Source organism: Amblyomma mixtum, chromosome 9 (assembly GCF_055824585.1).
Source record: "Amblyomma mixtum isolate Tamu chromosome 9, ASM5582458v1, whole genome shotgun sequence".
Taxonomy (NCBI): Eukaryota; Metazoa; Arthropoda; class Arachnida; order Ixodida; family Ixodidae; genus Amblyomma; species Amblyomma mixtum.
In genome coordinates, this window is record NC_143020.1 from 61,853,871 (window position 1) to 61,877,293 (window position 23,423).

At 46.5% G+C, this 23,423-nt stretch overlaps 1 protein-coding gene across 3 annotated transcripts in view; it reads right to left on the bottom strand.

The window, feature by feature from the left end:
• The window catches only part of LOC149329287 (uncharacterized), an 83,341-nt gene that overhangs the window by 25,622 nt on the left and 34,296 nt on the right, over positions 1-23,423 (bottom strand). The window lies entirely within an intron of this gene.

Genomic DNA, 23,423 nt, shown 5'->3' on the forward strand with positions numbered 1-23,423 from the left:
AGGGCGGCGGTTTCGGCATACCTTGTCAAATGGTCAACCGCGACGATAGCCCAACGGTTGCCGGCCGATGTGTACGGAAGGGGGCCATATAAATCAATGCCGACGCGGTCAAATGGGCATGGCGGGCAGGGTAGCGGCTGCAATTCTCCAGCAGAACGTTGAGGTGGCGGCTTGCGACGTTGACAGGTAAGGCAAGAGCGCACGTATTTGAGGATGAAGGTGTACATGCCACGCCAATAATATCGTAGCCGGATGCGAGCGTAGGTCTTGAACACTCCGACATGACCACACTCCGGGTCAGCGGGAAAATGGGCGCAAACTTCCGAGCGAAGGTGACGGGGAATAACTAGCAACCACTTGCGGCCATCTGAGCTGTAGTTGCGGCGATAAAGGAGGTTATCACGAATTGAGAAATGGGAAGCACGGCGGCGAAGAGCACGCGACGGAGAAGCAGCCGTAGGGTTTGTGAGGAAGTCAAGAAGAGAAGAGATCCATGGGTCGGCACGCTGCGCCGAAGGCATGGCGCTGATGTGAAGCATCGGTGAGGAGGCGTCTAAGGTTGAAAAGCTCGAAGTATTGGCTGGGAGTGGGCAGCGCGATAGAGCATCGGCGTCTTGATGTTTGCGGCCAGTACGATACACGACGCGGATGTCGTATTCCTGGAGGCGAAGGGCCCACCTCGCGAGGCGACCGGATGGGTCTTTCAGAGAGGACAGCCAGCACAGCGCGTGGTGGTCGGTCACGACTTCAAACGGGCGGCCGTAGAGGTAAGGGCGGAACTTGGTAAGGGCCCAAACTATCGCCAGACACTCTTTTTCAGTGACCGAGTAATTAGATTCAGCCTTTGTGATCGTGCGGCTGGCATAGGCAACGATGTATTCGGCGAAGCCAGGTTTACGTTGCGCGAGTACGGCGCCGAGGCCTACCCCACTGGCGTCAGTATGGACCTCGGTGGGTGCGGTCGGGTCGAAATGGCGAAGTATCGGTGGGGCAGTGAGCATACGGCGCAAGGAATCGAAGGCGTCGTCACACACTTGGGACCATTGCGAAAGATCGGAACTGCCGGACAGAAGTTGTGTCAAAGGTGCAGCGATTGAGGCAAAGTTGCGTATAAACCTACGGAAGTAGGAGCACAACCCTAGGAAGCTGCGCAGTTCTTTGATAGAAGTAGGTCGAGGGAACGCAGCCACAGCACGAAGTTTAGCCGGGTCCGGACGGACACCCTCCTTGGAAACAACGTGGCCTAAAATGGTGAGTTGGCGAGCGGCAAAATGGCACTTCTTTAAGTTGAGCTGGAGGCCGGCGTCAGAGAGGCAGGTCAAAACGTGCTTCAGGCGGTAAAGGTGAGTGTCAAAGTCAGGCGAAAACACGACGATGTCGTCGAGGTAACAGAGGCAGGTTTTCCACTTGAGACCACGCAGAATGGTATCCATCATCCGCTCAAACGTGGCGGGAGCATTACAAAGACCGAAAGGCATCACAGTAAATTCATATAGGCCATCAGGTGTTACAAAAGCTGTCTTGGGGCGATCGGCCTCTTCCATGGGTACCTGCCAGTACCCGGAACGTAAATCTAAAGAGGAAAATATCTCGGCACCTTGCAAGCAGTCTAGCGCGTCATTGATGCGTGGCAGGGGATATACGTCCTTGCGCGTAATCTTGTTAAGGCGGCGGTAGTCTACACAGAAACGGATTGAGCCGTCTTTCTTTTTGACAAGCACAACTGGCGAAGCCCATGGGCTGCTTGAGGGTTTAATCACGCCGCTCTTGAGCATTTGGTCGACTTGATCTTCAATAACTTGGCGCTCGGGTGCCGACACACGATAGGGGCGCTGCCATAGAGGAGCGTGGGCACCTGTGTCTATGCGATGTGTGACAGTCGACGTTTGGCCCAGTGAGCTGTGATGACAGTCGAAGGAGGCGCGGAACTGGTTGAGCAAGTCGAGAAGCTGCGTGCGCTGCTACGGTGGAAGATCTGCGTCGATGGAGCGGAGAAATAGTTCGGTAGATGAAGGAGTGGCTGTAGAAGATGGTGGGCTGAGCGCAGCGAGACTGATGTGCGATGAACTGGCAGTCTCCTCATGGGTTAAAATAGCCGCGACAGGTTGGACACTGCCGACACATTCGCCACGGCGCAGAGCACTAGGGTAGGGAAACGGGTTACAGACCCACAGTACGGAAAGGCCAGCAGAAATAGTCAATACGGCGTAAGGCAGAGGGAGGCACTTGCGCCGGAGGAAAGTATGGGCTGGCGTGAAAAGAACAGTGTCATCACGAGAAGGGGCACAAGAGAGGCGCACAAGGACGGAAGAGCATGGAGGCAGGTCGATGTCTTCGGTGACGAGGGCTTTAATACATGGCGGTGAAGGAGCAGCGTCCGGCAGGGATTGGGGCAGAGCATAGAACCCGACTTCAGCGCGAGCGCAATCGATGACAGCGGCATGACGAGAAAGGAAATCCCAGCCCAAAATAACAGAGTGAGAACAACACGGCAGTACGACGAACTCGATCGTGTAGAGGACATCCTGAATCAAAACTCGAGCGGTGCAAGCTGCCGACGGCTTGATGTGCTGAGCGCTGGCCGTGCGCAGCGAGAGACCGGCAATTGGCGTCTTAACTTTCTTCAAGCGGCGACAAAGGTTTGCGTCTATTACTGAAATTGCGGCGCCAGTGTCTACAAGGGCCATGACAGAAATTCCCTCGACCGAAACGTCAATAAGGTTCGCAGGGGCCAGCTGAGGTCTTTGGTAGTTCGACGAGGACGCAGTTCTTGCCTCAGGAACAGCGACATCTAGTTTTCCTCCTGAGAATTACTTGGGCGGCGACGCATCGGAGAAATGGAGCGTCATCGCGGCGAAGGGGAACAGCGGTCGGTAATCGCTGAACGGTCGGGGGAGAAAGGACGAGGGGACGCACGGGGCTCAGCAGACGCGGAGTACTGACGCGCTGGAGGCCAGTACCCGACCGGCGGTGCCGAAACTGGGAGACGGCAACGGCAATGGCGGGCTACGTGGCCAGGCAATCCGCAAGTGTAGCAAATAGGCCGGTTATCCGTCGTGCGCCAAGGATCTCGGTCTTGTGGAGATGGTCGCAGATAAGGGGCCGGCGCTTGTACGGGCACTGACATTATAGGGTACGTAGGCGGCCGTGGTTGTGCGACGACTTCAGCGTAAGTCATTGGACGGGCGACAGGTTTTGGGGCGACGTTGCCATAATTGAGAGGGGTGGCGACTGGTCTTGGGGCGGCGTCAGCGTACGCCAGCGGAGCTGCGACAGGTGGTGATGAATGCGCTGACAGAAGCACCTCAGCAACCTGCTCTCGAATTGCATGTTGGAGAGCCGGGGCCAAATATGGTGGCGACCCTTGAGGGCTAGGCAAAAGCGAAAGCTGACGGGCCACCTCCTCACGTACAAAGTCCTTCATTTGCTGCAGCAGATAGGAGCTGTCAGCTGTGGGTGTCAGTCCAGAAAGTGACTCTGGCTGAGCTGAGTGCTGATGAGTCAGGACCCTCTGCTTACGCAGCTCCTCGAAGCTCTGGCACAGCGTGATGACTTCCGAAACGGTGCGCAAGTCCCGAGCGAGCAGCATTTGAAAGGCGTCATCATCAGTGCCTTTCAAGATCTGCTTGATCTTGTCAGCTTCCGGCATGCTGACGTTCACTCGGTTGCAGAGGGCGATTACATCTTCTACGTAGCTAGTGAAGCTTTCGCCGACCTGCTGCGACCATTCACGCAAGCGTTGTTCAGCGCGAAGTTGTCTGACAGCTGGGCGACCAAACACTTCTGAGAACTTCGTCTTGAAGGCTGACCAAGTCGCAACGTCCCCTTCATAGTTGCGGTACCATAAGTTTGCGATGCCGGTAAGATAAAAAATTACATTGTTGAGCTTTGTCTCGTCATCCCACTTGTTATACAGGCTCACCCGCTCGTAGGATGCGAGCCAGTCTTCCACGTCATGGTCATCTGTGCCGCTGAAGATAGCCGGGTCCCTTTGGCGAAGGGAGCCGGCACAGATGACAGTCGGTGGGCCTGCTTGCACGGCTTGGTGTTGGATGTCTACAGGCATCGCAGGTGTCGGAAGAGTGCGGCTACGGAGCTCCAGAGCCGATATCGTTACCCGGCGACTCCACCAAATGTAGGATGGGGGTTTGTTAAAGGCACTGGGACCTCAGGAGCAGGGCGGCAACAGTCCGTGGTCGGCGAAGGCGAGAACACAGCACGCGCAGCGATGGCAGCGCCGCCGCTAAGCAGAACGGTCGTCTTCGTCTTCACAGATGGTAAGAATTAGAACGGGCATAATGACAAATAAGGAAGGCAGGATACTTTGAGAACCTGGAGGCGCTAGTGCGTAACTAGCAAGGAACTCTTATAAAGGCACACAATGGCTCTTGAGCCATCAGACTCCAAGAAAAAGCAGAATGAAAAAAAAAAGCACAACAAATCACAGAAACCAAAGGAATACAGCGTAGAATACACAAAGCAGCCTTCAATGAAAACAAATAAACCGAACAGGACCCAAAGCTTACAAACAAGAAAGGAGCAGTATGAAAATATAACGAACCAGTTTAACTTACTAGGCAAGGTGACACTCGCCACAGGCCTGATACAAAGGGGAAGCCAACAGTTATCCATTTAATCTAGGGGAGATTTCTTGGTGCGTGGCACAAAGACATGTCCCGCAATAGGTAGCCAATAAACCACGTCCCGCAGTACAAAACAAATAAAACAATTAACCGCTATAATCTACTAGGCAACGTGACACTCGACAGAGCCCAGACAGAAATGGGGAATATTTCAGTGCATTGTACAAAGATAAGTCCCCAATACATTGTTTTACAGGAAGGCAGAGTCAAGCTATGAATCTGCATAAGTTGGCAGCAGTTCCTCTCGAATGTTCTTCCCCTGGCTACTGATGCTCCTCCAATGCCTGCAAAACAAGAACACAGAAAACAGGCCCATCACAAAAAATAAAGAAAACGACAATCGACACCAGCGTTGTTCAATAATGCAGGCAGTCCTGCATTTTAAAGCAGACCATTTAGTGCAATGCTAGGGTAGCATGCACTTTTCATTCCTGTGTAGCGGCTATTGGGACACAGAAAAAGGGTTTTATATTTGCATGCCATGCCAGCATGGAGAGCGGGACGACCTTCATATACAAAAAAAAAAACAGCCCGGTGAGATGCAGTAACTAGTGGCTGTTTGTTCCAGCTTTCGGCGAAAACTGGTGGCTACAGGAACCGTCTTTTTGGACATGGCCCGCCAGCTTGCACAAGCCACCACAGAGCACCTGCACTTGTCATACATACCACCGAAAGAACTAACCATAGCATTTTCCATTTCATTACGGACAGAGAAGAACGCATACATCGATCTCCACGATCGTGCTGTCTTTGCGAAAGCCCGCTACAAGAGAAACTGAGCATGGAAAGGTCACTGGCGCCAGAGTGAGTGACTCGGTCACGGCAGAATACACACACGAAATGAATTAAGACAGGTTAACGACAGTTACAACCCTGCTGCCTGTTGCGTTTACTTACCCGCAGATGCAAGTGCTGAAATAGCAGGTTTATAAGAAAAACTCCAGCAGGTTTCTACGGAGCAAATTTGTCTGGTATTGTGGTTATAAATTGCTGTGCCTTTCAGGTTACTGGTAAAGGCGTCAACAAGCCTGCATCTTTCGTGACTGCACGGTGACATTTGGGGACGTGCGCACAAAGACAGACCATGTTTTCACATGCGTACGCTGAAAAAGTCACGTTCAACGGCTCGCACGAAGTCATGCTTGCTCTGCATGAGCATAGATAGTCTTCTTCAAAGCGTCTTCTTCTCACAGACTGACAACACACAAACAGCAATGTGTAAAGCAACAGATTAAAAAACTGGCACAACCAGCAACACTCGAAATTTGTGCGATGTTGATGCCGCCTGCAATGCAGCTTGTGCGATCGTACAGCTTGTCTGCATGGTTGCCATGGGCACATTTAAATACAAATAAACATTATGGGGACCATCTAGACAACCTAAATGAACTATATCTTATGACGCTGCAAAGTTTCATTCATGCACAAGGTATAGTTGATTGGAAACTGGCCGTCTGTTCTGACCACCCAACGCAAACATCCCATTTCTCATAACGTGCGGTGGTTTCCTTCCGTGACAATGCAAAAATATTACGTGTCTTCCTTGCAGCATTACAATGTAGTCAGTGAGGCCGAATTTCAAAACTGGACTCCAGAGAAGACTGCGCAATCTTTCTTAATGCATACAACGCACAATACACAACGAACGCAATGTGATCCCCACATAGAAAAAGTTTAGACCCTCTTGAATCTACCTTAGCAGGCACAAGCTTTTACAGAATAAACTGAGTTTCTGCACAAAGAAAAAGCAGTGTTCTACATATGAAACGCGAGGCGTATATGGGTTAACTGTACTTGAGCTTCAAGGGATGCGAGTGCAGGACATGTAAAGGACTTCCCGACGGGCAACGAAGAAAAGCGGAGGCTATTTAATTTGAATTCACCGAAAAGGTTGCTCAATGTTTCTTATCGGAATGGATGCATGTAAAGGCATGTAAATGAACAGTGGCTGAGAAAAAGAGAGGTTTAAAGTTTTCTCCAAAGCAACCAACAAAACTACAGCCCATTGTCGTGCCACAGGAAATGCAATGCTATTAGACAGGATAGCCTTGCTGTGGAGACCAGAACCAAGTGCTGAAGCAAGTGGCAATAAAAATTCTTTCCTGGATGCAGGGCACAATGATGTCTGTGGATGCTAGAAGCAAAATGCTAAAAAAAAAAGGAAACATCAGCTACTTGAAGAAAAAGGCTAACCAAAGAACTGCACTGCTTTTTAATTTAATGCACAACATGTCAAGTAAGTTTTACAAAAAGCGGCACGGTATTCATAATTTTGTAATGGCAACTGTAATAAAATACTCATGTGCAATTTCACACAACCTAAATTACGAACTTTACAATACACTACAAAAAATAACAATGTTTTTCATAGGCCCCAATCAAGCTTTGTTTCAGCAGTCACGACCCTTGCAACTAGTTATCATGAACACCTAACAAACAGCCAGAATGTATTCAACAGTATGTAATAGAAACTGCAATAAAATGCTCATGTGCACTAAAAATTTCACAAAAATGACCCAAATTATGCGCGTTACAATACACTACAAGATTACGATGTTTATCTTAGGCACTAATCACCGTAATTTTTGTTTCAGCAGCCATGACCCCTGCAGCTTATCAAGAACACCTCATGTAAAAAAATAAGGCTTCTTCAAGTAACACCAACACAACAGAGAAGCTAGCACAATGTGAAATGATCACAAAAAGCTGATATTCTGACAACCAGAACAGGTTAGAAATGGTCTGGGCATAATGCTCCACAAATATAATGCCATTTATATCCAGCAGAGATAGCGGTCTGAGAAATGGTGATGTAGATTTTTGTGAACTCTTTTTGTTGGTTTTCGTACCAAAGTACAGAGAACTGTCATGAAACCTGCAGACTAACAAAAGACACATCAATACGAGGTTGGACACCTGCCTTTCCCCACTCATTCCTGCCACTAGCACTGCTGGATTAAACACAAAAAGATTAGCACAGGAGCAGGTTTTGCTGTGTTGTCATACATACAGAAATAGATGAAGGCGAAATTCTAGAGGCCCGTGTACTGTGCAATGTCAGTGGACGATAAAGAACCCCAGGTGGTCAAAATTTCCGGAGACCTTCACTACGGCGTCCCTCATAGCCTGAGTTGCTTCGGGACGTTAAATCCCAATAAACCAAACCAAACCGAAATAGGTTCAATATTATTAATAAGTGAATTTACAATGAACATCCCAAAAATACGCCCACTCAGACTGCATGAATAAAAAGAATAGTTGTGCATGTTTTACCCCCCTGAGTCTCTTCACTGAGGCAGGCTGACAAATGGCACCAGCAATAGAAATTTAGCGCAGTGGAGACATAGTAGCGTAAACGTAGACTGGTTTACTGAAGCATTCAGACTGGTTTACTGAATGCTGGCTCTGAATGCTCAGTGACCCTGCCTGATTGCAACCATGCCACTACGCGTGCATAGTCAATTTGCAGTAAACTGGCATACGTCTATGCTATTACGTCTCTGGTGTGCTACATCTCTTTCTAATATTAGGAACAATGTTTTTAAAGTCTCTCTCCAACAAGAAGTGATGCCATCCACGTGTGACCATGATTTTATTGTCATTCATGCGAGTTGACAAGCATAGCAGGCTTACTCTCCGTGTTCAGGAAATACTTAGAGCGAGTGTGTCTGTAGCCTAAGGGAACAACAAATGTATTTTCCTGAAAACTGTGTAAAAGAACAAAACTTACAAATGTAAAGAAAGATGAAGGTTAGCTACCACCAGCCATCATAGGGTATTCAGCTAGAATCTTGTTAGATCGCATATAAAAAGGTAGCTAGGAAAACATACTGACTAAGGGCATCAGAAACCGCTGCTATTCTTTGTCGATCGCCTTTTTGTGGAATTTTAAGTTTTTTCCCCGAGTGAAAGTCTTATGGCACAAATCACACTGGAAGGGCTTTTCGCCCTTATGGGATCTCACATGCCTCGCAAGACTTGAACGTACCGCAAAGGCCATGGGGCACAGCTGGCACTGAAACGGCTTTTCCACCCGTGTGGGTACGGATGTGTGCCACCAGGCTGCTCTTCAATGCAAAGCTCCTACCGCAGTGGTCACAACGGCAAGGACGTTCCCCAGTGTGAGTGCGCTGGTGTCCCTTCAGGTGGGTCTTTAGTGCAAAGCTGCTACCACATTGGTCACAACGGTAGGGTCGCTCACCTGTGTGAGTGCACTCATGTCTCCTTAGAGAGACAGCTTGTGCAAAGCTGTCACCACAATATCCACAATGGTAAGGACGTTAGCCTGTGTGAGTGCGCCGGTGTTTCCCTAAAGTGCTCTGTTCTGCAAAGCTACTATCACAGTCGTCACAATGGTGTGGGCGTTCACCAGTATGGAGACGGAGATGTACATTGAGATGGTATCTCCTTTTGAATTTCTTGCTGCAGTGAGTGCATTCGTACAGCTTCTTTTCTGTAGTTTTACCCTTGTTGTTCCCACTGCCAGAAGGAGCAGATTCCATGCAGTGGCTCACTACGTGGTTTTGACTGGTTGAATCTTGCACAGGAGGTGCCCCATGTCCGGTCTCTCTGAAGATTGAACCTGTGTTATAAAGGCAGAATACTTACAATCAAATGCAGGAAGCAACATAGCACAGCTAACTTGGAGCTAGGGAAAAAAAAGGTGGAGGACATATTCGTCAATAGCTGTGGATGTTTATGAAAAGTTTTATTCATTAAGGAGAATTCAGGCCTGAAGAATGATATCCCTAGAATGAATTCTGCAAGCAGCTGAAAACATTTCAGCCGCAAAATATGTCATCTTTGCCAATAAAAAAAGGGTAGCCTTTGAAATCCATTCAAAGCACTTGCATTACTGCCATCATGATAGATGCTGTCCTAAGCAAACCCAAGTGGGCCTAATAACTAAATAACAATTGGCAATTAGCTATGTTTAGCACACTGCCACTTTTGTTTTCTTTATTTGCTCCTTAGACAGAGTAGAAGAGGAAGCAAAAGCTAAAGGCTAAAAACCTGAGGAGGCCTTGGACCCCTGCTTAAGTCCTTACATCAATGCTTAGAACTCACAGGGGTGACAGTTTTGGTCAACAGTTCACATACTATGGAAAAGAACTTTCCAGCATATCAAAGGCAAATATCATCGTAATTCAGTACAGTTCAATGAACTGAAGCTTCTGTATCCTTCATACTGTTCTTTGAAAGACAACCTTCAGGAACGCATTAATGAAGAAAAAGTGAAGATTCTAACCTGATGAGTTTTGTCCAGAAACTACACCGTATTTGCAGCCTGTGGTGGTCAAGCCTGCAAGTGAAAGACAGGTTACATCCATAAGATACAGGATTACATGTGCAACAGCTCACATGGTGTTACGTGGATGAGACGGTGAAAATGGAATACCATCTCATACAAGCGTTGTGCTAGGTCGGGTAAATTCAGTAGGACAAGCTTAAAAACAATCAAGTTCCAATGCAGACATTCCAAACTTTCAATTCTACATGCAGACGAGAACTATAATTATGCTCATGAAACAATCATAGATACCTAAAAATATCAGAAAGCTGTTGCAAGCAAACCAACAGCCACTTCATAGACCTGTTCGCTTGCACAGTAACTGGCTTCATGGGAACGACTGTACAATTCTGCCTACGCAGGCTTAAAAACAAATGAGAGTGAGCTATGCGTAGAGACAAAACACATTGGGACAGGATTCCTCCCCCTTTCTTTAAGACCTCTTACACCCTTTGTACAGCACACAGGAAAAAAAATTTCAGAGCATGAGAACTGCTAAAAATATACCAGGAGGCTTGCTTGCAGCCAAGATTACAGCTGCCCACGAGTGTGGCCAACATGTCCAACAAGGTGTTTCCCCTGCAGCAGCTCCAAGAGTGCCATTAACCAAATCTGTAGAATCACATCTGAAACTGCACACTACTGTGGGTCGAGTGAAGTTAGAGCATACCATATTTACTCGTGCAAGGCCCACAACTAAAATGTGGGATGAAAAATTGTAATGAGAGTGAAAGCTGATGACAACAATAAGTGAGATGGTGAAGGGCAGCTTTGGCTAAAGAGGGCCATGTCTCAAGGCACTTTGTTCGACACAGGTTGGGGTAAAAGGCCCATTTCCAAGCAGTGCACCTAGCAAAAGCCAGGGGGAAAAACCTGCTTATTGCATCACTGGTGGGTACCCAGTGCTAGTACAGAGATTCCAACACTGCACACCCTACATGCGTGGTGCATGCTCCAATGACTATGCCACTGATGCAGGAAAAGTGAATGCAGCAAGAAATAAAGAATAAAAGTATAACTTGTCATCACTTATCAGAATCGCAGAATCACAGCAACAGTAAATTAGTTTTACAGGCATTTTGTGAGGCATGAAGACCTGCCACGTGTCAGGAACTAACTCCGGCAAAGCCAGAAAAGAAAAGAAACAGTGCGGTTCTTAGGAGCATGTCTGGTAAAGCTTGCATTGCCTTGGGCAACACGGTAAAGAGCACTGCGTCAATAGGTCAGCACAGCACAAGGTAAACAGGGTCAACAGAGCACAGAGCTATACAGAAACACTGGGCAGGCAAAGTTTTTCAAATGGCTTCACATCATAGTAAAAGAATTTCCTCCTCAAAGATAATTCAAGGCACATGCAATCATCATGAATTGAAGTCCACACTTGATGAATTACAAATGTGCACAAAAGCAGTAAGCATTAGAAAACTAAAAAGAACATTGTCCTCCCATACAGCCAAATGTTGCCTGCTCTTAGCCTCAAAACAGAACGGAAGACGTCAGAATGGAGGCTAAATGCACACAGCAACAAACATAGTTTGGACAGAGTCAAGAATGCTTCACACATGACGAAGTGAAGTCAGTCACGCGCGACCAACCACCAGGAATCATAGCATACTCATCCGCAAAGCCATAAAATTGCCTATAAGCCAGTGAACGGCGGCAAATACGATACCATGTAGAATTCGTCACACAATACCGACAGAACAGGTTTTGCAGAGCCCCAATGTTCATAAAGTCCCTCCTAGCGGACAGAGCAAGAGTACAACCTCGTGGAGTCACACTGAATGACTACAGCAAGCATTTGAAAATATGTGTGGCTATACAGCACAAGAATCAATATAAAGATTGATGTGTCAGTCACACACGCATCAAAAGGCAAATTATTTCAATGCATGCAATAATCACCCCTGATGTTTCTCTTTTAAGAGAAAAACAAAAGAATATCGTATAAATAAAATAATCAATTTGCACACTTTATCAGAGCAACCACACAATGTCCAGCATAAGTACATTTTGTTCCCTTTCATGTGATCTCGCACACCAGCTTTCACAATGACCATCTCTTCAGTTCCAGATCCTGCTTTGATCTCTGAATGATAGAATGGAGTCAGATTCACCCCACTTTGCACCAAAAATAAAGGCGTCATTTTCTTCCGTTTGTATTTTTAACTGAGCATAATGGTTTGGAACCAATGCCTCTCTTTTATTTAAGATGAGCACCAGCTGCTAATTTTTTTTCTATTCTCCACGCCACAAAGTCAATTAAGAAATTGACATGCAACACCCTACAGACACCGGCACAGGCTATCTTTGAAAAATATGCGAAATCACCTGAAAGTAATAACTGCCCTGAAACATACGCCAGTTTCATTCACTGTGTTGTGGAATGCAGGACGACCACTCAGTATCCTCCCATCCCCTGGACAACCCTTTTTATGTGGAGTGCCTGGCTTGTCTAAGATAGCTGCAAGACTACTGGCCCTTGCATGACAGACATAATCCTCTCTTGGTGCTTGGTTCTGAGTGACCAAATACCGTGATTCTAATATGTCTACTACTGAGAGCACACCGTAAGAGAACATAAGTCATAGGCTCCGTTCGACTGCTGTATGAAGTCAGGTGTTCTGTTAATACCACGACAGAAATGGGAGTCTCACCGAGAGCTTAATTTAGACTGGTCAACCACTGCGCACCAATGGTTTCTGCTCAACCACTATCGAGTCAAAACGAACAAAAAGAACCGAGTGCCTCCTCAACAAAGCAACAACTGTTAGCGACAACTATGCTGCCACCCGTTATTTCCTCCTTGCTTCTCCTTTAAGCGAGCCTGTTGTCATTTCAGGGGAAAGAACTATATTGCTTACGAAACAAGCTCACCTAACAAAATTTTTGTTTTCACGGAAATGCCCACTTTCCTCATTATTAAAGGGACACTGAGGAGAGCACTATTAATATTTTTTTTATAGTAAAATCCGATAGTTCGGCATGTCATGGCTTTGTTGCCACTTGGCCGGCAGCGAAAGATGCATTTATTTCTAAGAAATTTAGATTCGAAGTTGAAAAAGTTTTTCCCGCCGCTCTGATTCAAACTTGGGATTCGTCTATGACGACAGAGGACTAAGAGACGTGAAACATGACGTGCACATGACGTAACGCAGACTCCGTGATTTCTGGCTGCCAGCAGTGCGGCCTAGCAGCAGCCGAAAAGAAAGCTACCGCCGGCCGCACGTTGAAGGCATCTATCGGCTATTGCGGCCGTCGCTACAGTCGCTTCGATTACGTTTGCACTGGCGTTTTGCCAGCGTTACGATGGATCTCGTTCTCGAAGTCGTCAACGAAGTTCTCGCAAATAGACACCTTTAGCATACCGTGTACCTTGTTACCGCTAGCGGAATACCGGGAGCCCGCCTACCGCCGGAAAACAGGCGCTGATTTGTCCCGATGCTTCAGGAGCGCGCGTAGCAGCCGGGCACGTGGCGCCATCTGGCGACGTCAAGGAGATTTGCGCATGCATTGGCTGCGCCTCAGTGATGCATGGTTTCTCGGTTCCTGGTGTTGCTAGAACCATTCGTTCTAGCAACACTGTTTTGTTCTATGATCTCATCACGCTTGTACTTGCGAGTTTGGCCTGTGGCGGCGATACCTGTATTTTGGTTCTTGCTCTTTTCTACGTTACAAGAGCTTTGTTGTCAGTATGAGTGGCGTTTTTGTAATCAGGAGCTGGTATTCTGTCGATACAAGCCAACTTCAATTTCTCCTCAGTGTCCCTTTAAGATCCCTGTAATTGAAGCAATTACATCAAAACTATTTCCATCTCACTTTGTGAATAGACACAATGCACTGAGATCACTGCACATAGAATTTTCCAGGTTATGAACATGAAGCAATAGAGACATCAAAGGCTGGCAGGCGTGGTATTGAAGGTTTCTTCCTCTGGAACCTTGCACACATCGGGTTATCAGTAATGACCTGCAAAATAACAGAGAACAAATGATCGTCACTGCGAGTAAAAAAATTTGAAACTGATGTTTCTACCAGCTAAAATGCAACGTCAGTTGTGGTATCTTTAACAATGCTTGTCATTTCGGCCAAGCTGGTTGGGCTAGTTCTCTTGGCAGATCCAGGTGGATTCTCATAAACCTAACTTTGCAGATGCAAATAAGTGAAAGTAAGGTTCTGCCCTGTTCGCAGGAGTACATTGCTTTCGAAGGTTGCTCCTCAGGCACGTTTTACCTTGTCCTCGTAATACTGGTCTTCATGTCTGAAAATCGAAACAGAGCACAGTAGACTAAGCAGGAGTCTCCAAAGCCACAACCGCATTGTTTATATGCTTTGTATAGACCGTTTTCGGCACGAGGAGGAAAATAGCCTCGAACCGGCGCGCGCGCGCCGCCCCTTCTCCTCCTCCTCTCTTACTGGTATGTGCGGGCGGCGAAGTACGCGTTGAGTGACGTTCGTGTCCTGCTGTCTTTTGCACGAGAAAACAGTTTTTATGAGTTCTGACGCTAACTGTGAACATGAATCGTGAGCCGAGGTCATCAGGATTCCACTGCGCTGTTTTTGGCTGCACCAACTACTATCGCAAGCGGAAAAAACTAGTCGCAGAGCCATGTGCACAGCATGAACAGCCGCAGCGTCAGTGCGGCTGCGACGTGTTCCACCTGCATTGCTTTCCGTCAGATGAAAACGAGCGATGTCTTCGGCTGGCTAGCGTTAACAGAGAGGATTTTGTGCCTCCTTGATGTCACATGCTTTCTTCTCTAGCAAATAAAAAATGATGTGTGGCATCCGGACGTTTGGCCACTTCAGTCAGTGACAACACTTGGATGCCTGTACAGCTCGTGACCTGCAGTCAAGTATGAAGGTCACAAAATCAGAGTAATTGAAGTAGATAGCTCAGATAAGCAGAAAAAAGACCTCACCAAAGTTTTTGTTCTATGCTAAATATGACAGCAAATGATATGCGATATTACAGCACTACCGAGTAAGCAATGTTGTTGCAGCAGTGTTGTTACCGCGAACAACCGGGCCTTGGCAGAAGCAAAAGAGCGTGCTCACTGCACCAGTCGTCAAGATACCAATAACTTGTGTGAAGACGCATAGCGCTCTTAACGTCAACCGCAAACGCGCTTGCTCACCAAAGCACGATCGAGCTGCGGGTGGCGTGGCGAATTTCTACTGCCGCGTGGCAAATACCCATGCAACCTCTGATCTAACTTTCTCTGTTTAGTGCGGACATTTATTTAGGGCCGCAACACTTTTCTTTCGACGAGTGAAGAGTGTACACGTACGCGAAAAAAAGCGGCGAGCAGCGAGAACGACCATTGCTCGCGCTCGCTGGGTGGCCAAGCCCCAAAGCAAGCAATGATGACATACGCGATGTCAACTAGCGTAGACAGTGCTTTCGTTCGGTGCCTGCCCGCGCTGGTTTAGTAAACATTCTCGCACCTACCACCTAGACCTGCTCGTAGGCGAGCATTTATCTCGAAGTGATAACCAGCTTAAAGGCAGAGAGGAGGCCAGGCATCAGACGCCTGAATCTGGCACGATGCGTATCTCGCTGAGAAGTGCACTGTAGTACCTGCCTGAAATTGTGAAGTGTATACGGGTCAGCTTTCACGAAAGAAATTCATCACCGTGAGTGGTCCAACAATACAGTTCGCGTCTGCGCACCACGCACATTTAAGCAAAGTGAAGTACGGCTAACGTAAACATTCATGAAGTGACTTTGTTATACTGGAGGTAATCGTACTCTATCGAACTCAGTCAGATAGCATAAAAGAAGCTTGGCGGCTGCCTGTGTCGCTTCTTCGACCGCCGTCGTAGATAGCGATGCGATCGTTGCTACGCACTAGAGCAAACAAACAACTCGTAAACAAATTTCGTTTGCCTAGGTCAGTCATCGGAACGACGGTGGAAGTGCCTCCTGTCCCATAATCCGATGTAGTTCCGGCCATCACTAAACCAAACGGCGGCAGTCTTGCTCGAAAAGCTTTTCCCGTCACCCAGGCGCATTTCTAGCATACACACACAAGCACTAAAAAATCAGAAGCTCCGAAACGCCAATTTGCGAAGCCTCCGTACTGCACCGTGGGCGCAGCACAAATGCGCGCGCGCATACCAGCATGGCGCTAGGGACAAGAACAGAACATAGACGGCGCCACCTCCCCAAAATGGCGGCGCCCTAGATGAAATGGTCTATACAGAGCACATATCATGCAGCAACAACCTGCCTGTTTTAAAAGCATCTGCTTGTGTTTGTGGCTAGATGCATGTGCAATACAGTAGAGCTCACTTATAACTGCCAAAGATACAACAAACACTTTCCTAGTATGAACAAGTGCGGTGCCATCGTCAAAGTATGCCTTGGGCAATGGCAATATGTTTCAGATACAACTTTGGCCGCATCACTCGGTTGTAGCAAACAAGGAGGTGCCGTTAATCCCCGCGAATATGAAGAGGTCACGCTTCCAGTTAGCGCGGATATCGAAGAGCATCTCAGCCCTCGCGAGATCGCCCCAGAAAGAGCATGTGGCCCTTACAAAGAAATAAAAAGGCAGCTTTGAAACCGTAAGTGGACGGCCTACAAAGGCCTGTGAGCTCACCCAGCCTGTTTTAAAAGCATCTGCTTGTGTCTGTGGCTTGATGCACGTGCAATACAGTAGAGCTCACTTATAACTGCCACAGACACAACAAACACTAGCTTGGTACGAACAAGTGCGGTGCCACCGTCAAAGTATGCCTTGGGAAATGGCAATAATATGCTTCAGATACAACACCTTTGGTCGCATCACTTTGTTATAGCAAACAAGGAGGTGCCATTAATCCCCCCGAATATGAAGAGGTCGTGCTTCTAACAAGCACGGAGATTAAAGAGGGCATGAGCCCTCACGAGATCGCCCCAGAAAGAGCATGTGGCCCTTACAAAGAAATAAAAAGGCAGCTTTGAAACCATAAGTGAACGGCCCCCAAGGGCCTGTGAGCTCACTGAGTGGGCAGCATCCAAAGTCAAAAATGAAGCGCGAGAAAGCGAAACTGTTGAAAGCGAATCTACTCCCCATGGCTACACCCTCCAAGAGGCGACGCTTCCTAAGGAAGATAGGCCTGTGATGGGACGTTGCAGGCGACTATCACAAGTGGACACATGATCATTGCTTTATTGAGAACTTATGCCACTTCTTAAACGAGGCTTGTTTACACTCTTTCTTCTAACTTTCTCTACCTTTCTCATTATTCCTAATGGCAAACACCTAGAAATAAAATTAAAACAAAAAACAAAGAGCAGTGATTTGAGAAGTTTGAACACCTCGTTGGCCACGTGATACGCTTCGCCTGCCCAGTCCACCGGTCCATTTTTTGTGCTGCTACCACACACAGGCAGCATCAGAGAGCAGACAACAGTGCAGCTGATACATTCTGTGCCACGTGTACTGTGCTACTTTAGTCGCTGCATGGGCATACGGACTACAGATGAAGTTCTTGAAAACACATGTGATCGGACGCATGGAGCATACGGACTACAGATGAAGTTCTTGAAAACACATGTGATCGGACGCATGGAGATTTGTCGCAATGCGTCAATGATGCATTGCTGGCCAGATGTTTCCTCGGAGGACTACATTCAGGCGGACCACAACATAGCGTAGCTGTGTGCACTGACGAAACTGTTGAACACCAAGTAAAAGAATTCCTCTACCACTAGCAATCTGATTAATGTGGACAGTCCTTCAGCACATGCCATGGATGCTTGAACTACGATTTGTTAATGCGATCCCATCAAGGAGCGAGTGTCGTAGAAAAACCAGCACTGTCGTTGGCCATGAGTGAAAAATCCATGAAAAATCTCCAGAGAGGCAACGTAGGTGGCAGATGAGACAGCTGAGTCACGTGACCTTGCGATGTTATCCCAACCTGCCCCCCAGATTGAGAGCAAACTGCCCGCTGTGGCAGGAGGCACTTATGTAAATGCTTGCTTGTGAGAGGTTACTGGTCATGGGAGGTTATGCACACATATATATAGAAAAGTATGAGCAGATTACCAACCATGGAGGAGATATGAAGCTGCGAAATAAACTTTGAATACTGATACATTGTCGCTGCCGGCTTTCCAGAAATATTTAATGCTATCACACAGTTTCACTTATCATGAGTGATCAGAAGCTGATAATGCTTTCTGGCCATGTATGCGGCTGCAGGGACTTCAGAGGAGAACTGGGGCTTGAAACATTAAGATTTTGAACCATGTCACTGCCACACTGGTAGCTTACAATGTGACCCTATGCTTTTTCACAGAAAAATTTTGACTTCTGACGCCACATGACGCCTCTCGCTGTGGCATAAAGTCGCCATTGTGACATATGACAACACAGTACGTAGGTCAGGAAGATGTACTCCATTGCCACTTTGGAGGTATGACACAACATAAAAGTGTGGAAGTACTGATGGATGACAACCAACCAACCAAACCAAATTCAAAACAGTATTTTGGTTTGGTTTTAAAGGGTTTAAAGTTCTCTAATGTGCACTGACATTGCAAAGTACACAGGCCTCTAGCATTTCACCGCCACAGAAATGCGATAGACGCGGCTGGGATTGAACCCGTGTTTTTCGGGTCAGCAGCTGAGCGCCATAACCACTGCGCCACTGTGGTGGCTAATAGATTATTTTCAATCTAGGAAATAAGAAACGTGCACAAAAAACCATAAGATTTGTTCAACAAGAAAAAGATTGCTTCAGTTGCAATATCAATCTGAATATCCAACTGCACTGCAAAGACAACTTACTTTTATACAATCTTTTCATCTGAGACTTCCAAGCACAAATATTATGCCCAAAAACTGACAAAACCGCAGATATGAAATAAATAAAATGATGGTTAGAACAGGCATAATGAGAAACAAGGAAGGCAGGACATTTTGAGAACCTGGAGGAGCCAGTGCGTAACTTGCAAGGAACTCTTACAAAATACACAATGGCTAATGAGCCATGAGACTCCACCAAACCTAAGAATAAAAAAAACTGCACAGCACATCACAGAAATAGGAGGAATATAGGGCAGAATACAAAAATAGTCTTGAATGGGGGGAAAAAGAAACAGACACCTATTCAAAGCTTACAAATAAAAGGATTCAAAACATAAATAGGAAGGGGCAGGTGAAAAATAAAACAATGACCCACTTTAACTTACTAGGCTTAATGGCACACCCCACAGGCCTGATAAAAAGGGGATACCAACAGTTATCTATTTATCAAGGGGAGATACCTCGGTGCATGGTACAATGACAAGTCCCACAATACAGCAGAAATAAAACCATTAACCACTGCAATCTACAAGGCAACGTGGACCTTGACACTGCCCAGACAGAAATGGGGAATTTCTTAGTGCACTGTACAAAGACACGTCCCTCAATACATTGTTTTACAGGACAGGCACATCATCCTATGGGTTGACATCAGTTGGCAGCAGTTCCCCTGGAATCTTCTTCCCCTGGCTACTGGTGTTCCTCCAATGCCTGAAAAACGAGAACACACAAAAAGGGCCAGCACAAAAAAAAACGACACACGACACCAGCACTGTTCAATAATACAGGCAGTCCTGTATTTTAAAGCAGACCATTTAGTGCAATGCTAGGGTAGCATGCACTTTTGATTCCTGGGTGGCAGCTATAAGGAACTGGAAAAAGGACTCAATACTTGCATGCCATGACAGCATGCAGAGGGGGAAGACCTGTAGATACGAAAAAAAAAAGCCTAGTGAGATGCAGTAACTAGTGGTTGTTTACCAGTTTTCAGCGTAAACTGCCGGCTACAGGTACTGCCATTGGGATAAGGTCTGCAGGCTTGCACAAGTCACCACAGTGCACCGTGAACGCTATTCATAGATACCACAGAAAGAACTAACCGCAGCATTTTCCACGTGATTATGGAGAAAGAAGAACGCATACATCGATCTCCACGAGCGTACTGTCTTTGCTAAGGCCCGCTACAAGAAAAATTGAGCGTGGAAAGCTCACTGGCGACCGAGTGACACGAACATGGCAGAAGACACATGTTATGAATTCAGTTAGGTTAACGCCAGTAACCCTGCAGCCTGTTGCGTTTACTTGCCCGCAGATGAAAGTGTTGAAATAGCAGGTTTATAGGAATAACTCAGGCACGATTCACTGAAGCAAATTTGTCTGGTATTGCAGTTATGCACTTCTGAGGCTTTCATTTTACGTTTAACAAGCAATCCCGAATCTTTCGCGACTGCGCGGTGACATCTAGAATCGCGCGCACAAAGACGGGCCATGTCTTCTCACGCGCACGCTGCAAAAGGGACGCTCACCGGGTTGCACCAAGTTATCCTTGTTCTGTAGGCACATAGATTTCCTTCTACAAAGTTTCTTCTTCTTACATACTGACAACACACGAATATGTAAAGCAACAGACGGAACGGGCACAACTGGCAACACACGAAAAGTGTGTGATTGTTGATGCCTGCCGCGATGCAGCTTTCGCCATCATATATTTTACACTACAGCTTACCTGCATTGTTGGCAAGGGCGCATTTCAAATACAAATAAACATTATGGGGACCATGTAGACAACCTAAATTAACTGCAGCTTATCACGCAGCAAAGTTGTGACTTTCCAGCGCAAGCGAAAAAAAGAAACCGAAACTGGACATTGTCCTCTCTTGGTTTCGATATCGCACTCGGCCGATTGCAACCCTTGCAGGCTTTACACTTTATATCCGGCTGAACTTGTACGTATGACGGTTTATTAGTGCTATTAGTGGGTAAGGCCTTATCCGATGGGTACAAACTCCGAGCAATATGGTCCCTTGTCAGCCTTCATGGAGGAAAAAAAACTTCCTTTTTCCTTCCTCCATGTCAGCCTTGGCAACTGGCCTGGCGCGAGCGCTCCGTCCGCCTGCGGCACTGCCCGCTCCTCGTCGTCTTTCCCTCTTGACAGTGCAACGCCGAAAAAAGCGTTCTAACTCAACAAGCCTATTTTTAAAAACTGTGCAAAGTCTTAGGTGGAACACCCTGCATATGTCATTTACTTGAACCTGAATGAATAGCTTAATTGACGGCTTATGGTGGTTTAACATCCCAAACCAGCAAGTCTATGAGGGACGCCGTAGTGAAGGGCTCCGGAAATATCGACCACATGGGGTTCTTTAACGTGCACTGACATCGCGCAGTACACGGGACTCTAGAATTTAACCTCTATCGAAATTCGACCTTAGCTTTTGACATAGCAGTCAGGCAGAACGCAACTCCTCAGGCAAATAAAAAATAGTAGCATGAGCATATGTTTTATAGCCTTTGAATGAAATGAATCAGACTGGCACCTGAGTCTATGCCTAGTGGTGCTCCCCACAAAGAAGTAGCTGCAAAGAGCAGGCAGCACACGAAGTGTAACTGCGCTTGAGTTTCACACATAAGTGCAAGGCATGGGGAAGACTGCACAATGTACAACTTAGAAAACCGGAGGTTGTTTAATTTGAATTCACCAAGTAAGTTCTTCAACGTTTTTTTTTAGAACGGATGTATGCAATGGCATGTAAATGCAAGGTGGTTGAGAAATTGATAGGCTCAAACTTTGCTCCAAAGTAGCCATTAAATTCTACCACAAATTGTGCCACTGGTAATGCTGCCATCAGAAAATAGGCTTGTTTTTGGGAACAGCACTAAGTGCTAAAGAGTGTGAGGATAAAAATTCTTTGCTAGATGCATGGCATAACGATGTCTATGGATGCTCGAAGAAAAATTACGGTAAAAAAAGGAACAGCAGCTTTTGAAGAACTGCACTGCTTTTCAGTTTCAATGCACAACATGTCAAGGAAGTGAGTCTTACAACCGCTCGGGAAGTCCACTATACAGAGCAATGCCAGATGCAACCGAGAAATGGTGATGCACCAACGCACGTTGTCACGCTGCTGTGTCTTACACATACCAGAATGCACATCCACTCCAAAACTGTGTCCGTACTTATGTCTCATCTACTAGTTGACTTCACACCAATGATAAATAAAACCTGCCCCGTAACTGGTGTCGGGCACAAGTTGATGGCCCTAGACAGCAAGATTTGTGCACTTTTACACTGCAGTATACCACAGCACGCAACTACCATGGTGGTCCGAGGCCATTAGTGAGATCTCTCTCCTTTGCCTCAGTAGTACAAGAAATGTGCTTGTATGTGTGCGAGCACTCACTTAACACCAACGGTGATCACAAAACATTTCAAGGTTGTGGAGTGTACACTGAAAATACTCAGTCCAGCATTGCGCAGAGTCTGAAGTGATTCTTCCTTTGTCCATTTAATTTTAAAACAGCTGCTGGAATCCCCGTGAGAAGTATGACCCGGCTTACTAGCCCTTTTTTTTTAATCTATAAATCATGAGCCAGAACTAAAAAACATGCGAATTCCTTTTTTTGCAGTCACACAGAGGGCATGCATTCTATCAACAAAGTTGGGCTTGCAGCCGTTACATGCTCTGTAATCATTCCTCGAGTACACAAGATACAGTCTTTGTCAAACACATACAGCCCAAGGGGTTTGCTTCCAAGCCATCTAGCGGGGCTTTTTAGCATATCTGACAGTCCTAAGCTTGGGAGGGTTAAGGACATAAATTCCACCTGCCTTCGTAACATTACAGTCCCTGAGTATGCAAGACGAGCTGCACTGCAGTACTCAGAAGCAGACCCCTTGGGCTGTATACTTTTGACAAAGACTATACACATACTCCGAATACACAGCTTAACCCGTATGTACCAAAATTACAGAAATATGAAAAAAATTGAAAGAATTTCATTTTTGATATAAAATGTTTATTACACTTCACAATTCAGAACTGTTTTTTTATTGGCGGCAATATTTTTCTCAACTCCAAATTTCAAGCTGTCCTACAGTGTGGGATACAAGGCAAATCCACTACTTATTAAGTGTTTGGTTCAGTTTGGTTTATGGAGTTTAAAGTCCCAAAGCGACTCAGGCTATGAGAGACGACGCAGTGTAGGGCTCCGGAAATTTCAACCAACTGAGGTTCTTTAATGCGCATTGACATTGCACTGTACACGGGCCTCTAGAATTTCAGCTTCATCGTAATTCGATCGCCGCGGCAAGGATTGAACACGCATCTCCTGGGTCAGCAGAGAAGCACCATAACCACCGAGTCACCACCACTTGTTAAGTGTGCTAACTCTTCAAACATTTTACATCAACTATAATTGCATTTCTCGTCACATGTGGTAGTTCCCATATAAGAATGCAAAAATATGTTTTTCTTGCAGAATTACAATGTAGTCAATATGGGCCGAACTTCAAACTGGCCTCCATAGAATACAGTGCGATCTTTCAGGATGCATGCAACGCAAAAGACTCAACGAACGCAATGGGATCCTTGCATAGGAAAATTTTAGACCCTCTTGAACCTACGTCAGCAGGTGCGAGCTTTTGCAGAATAAACTGAGTTCCTGCACAAGAAAAGCGGTGTTCTACAT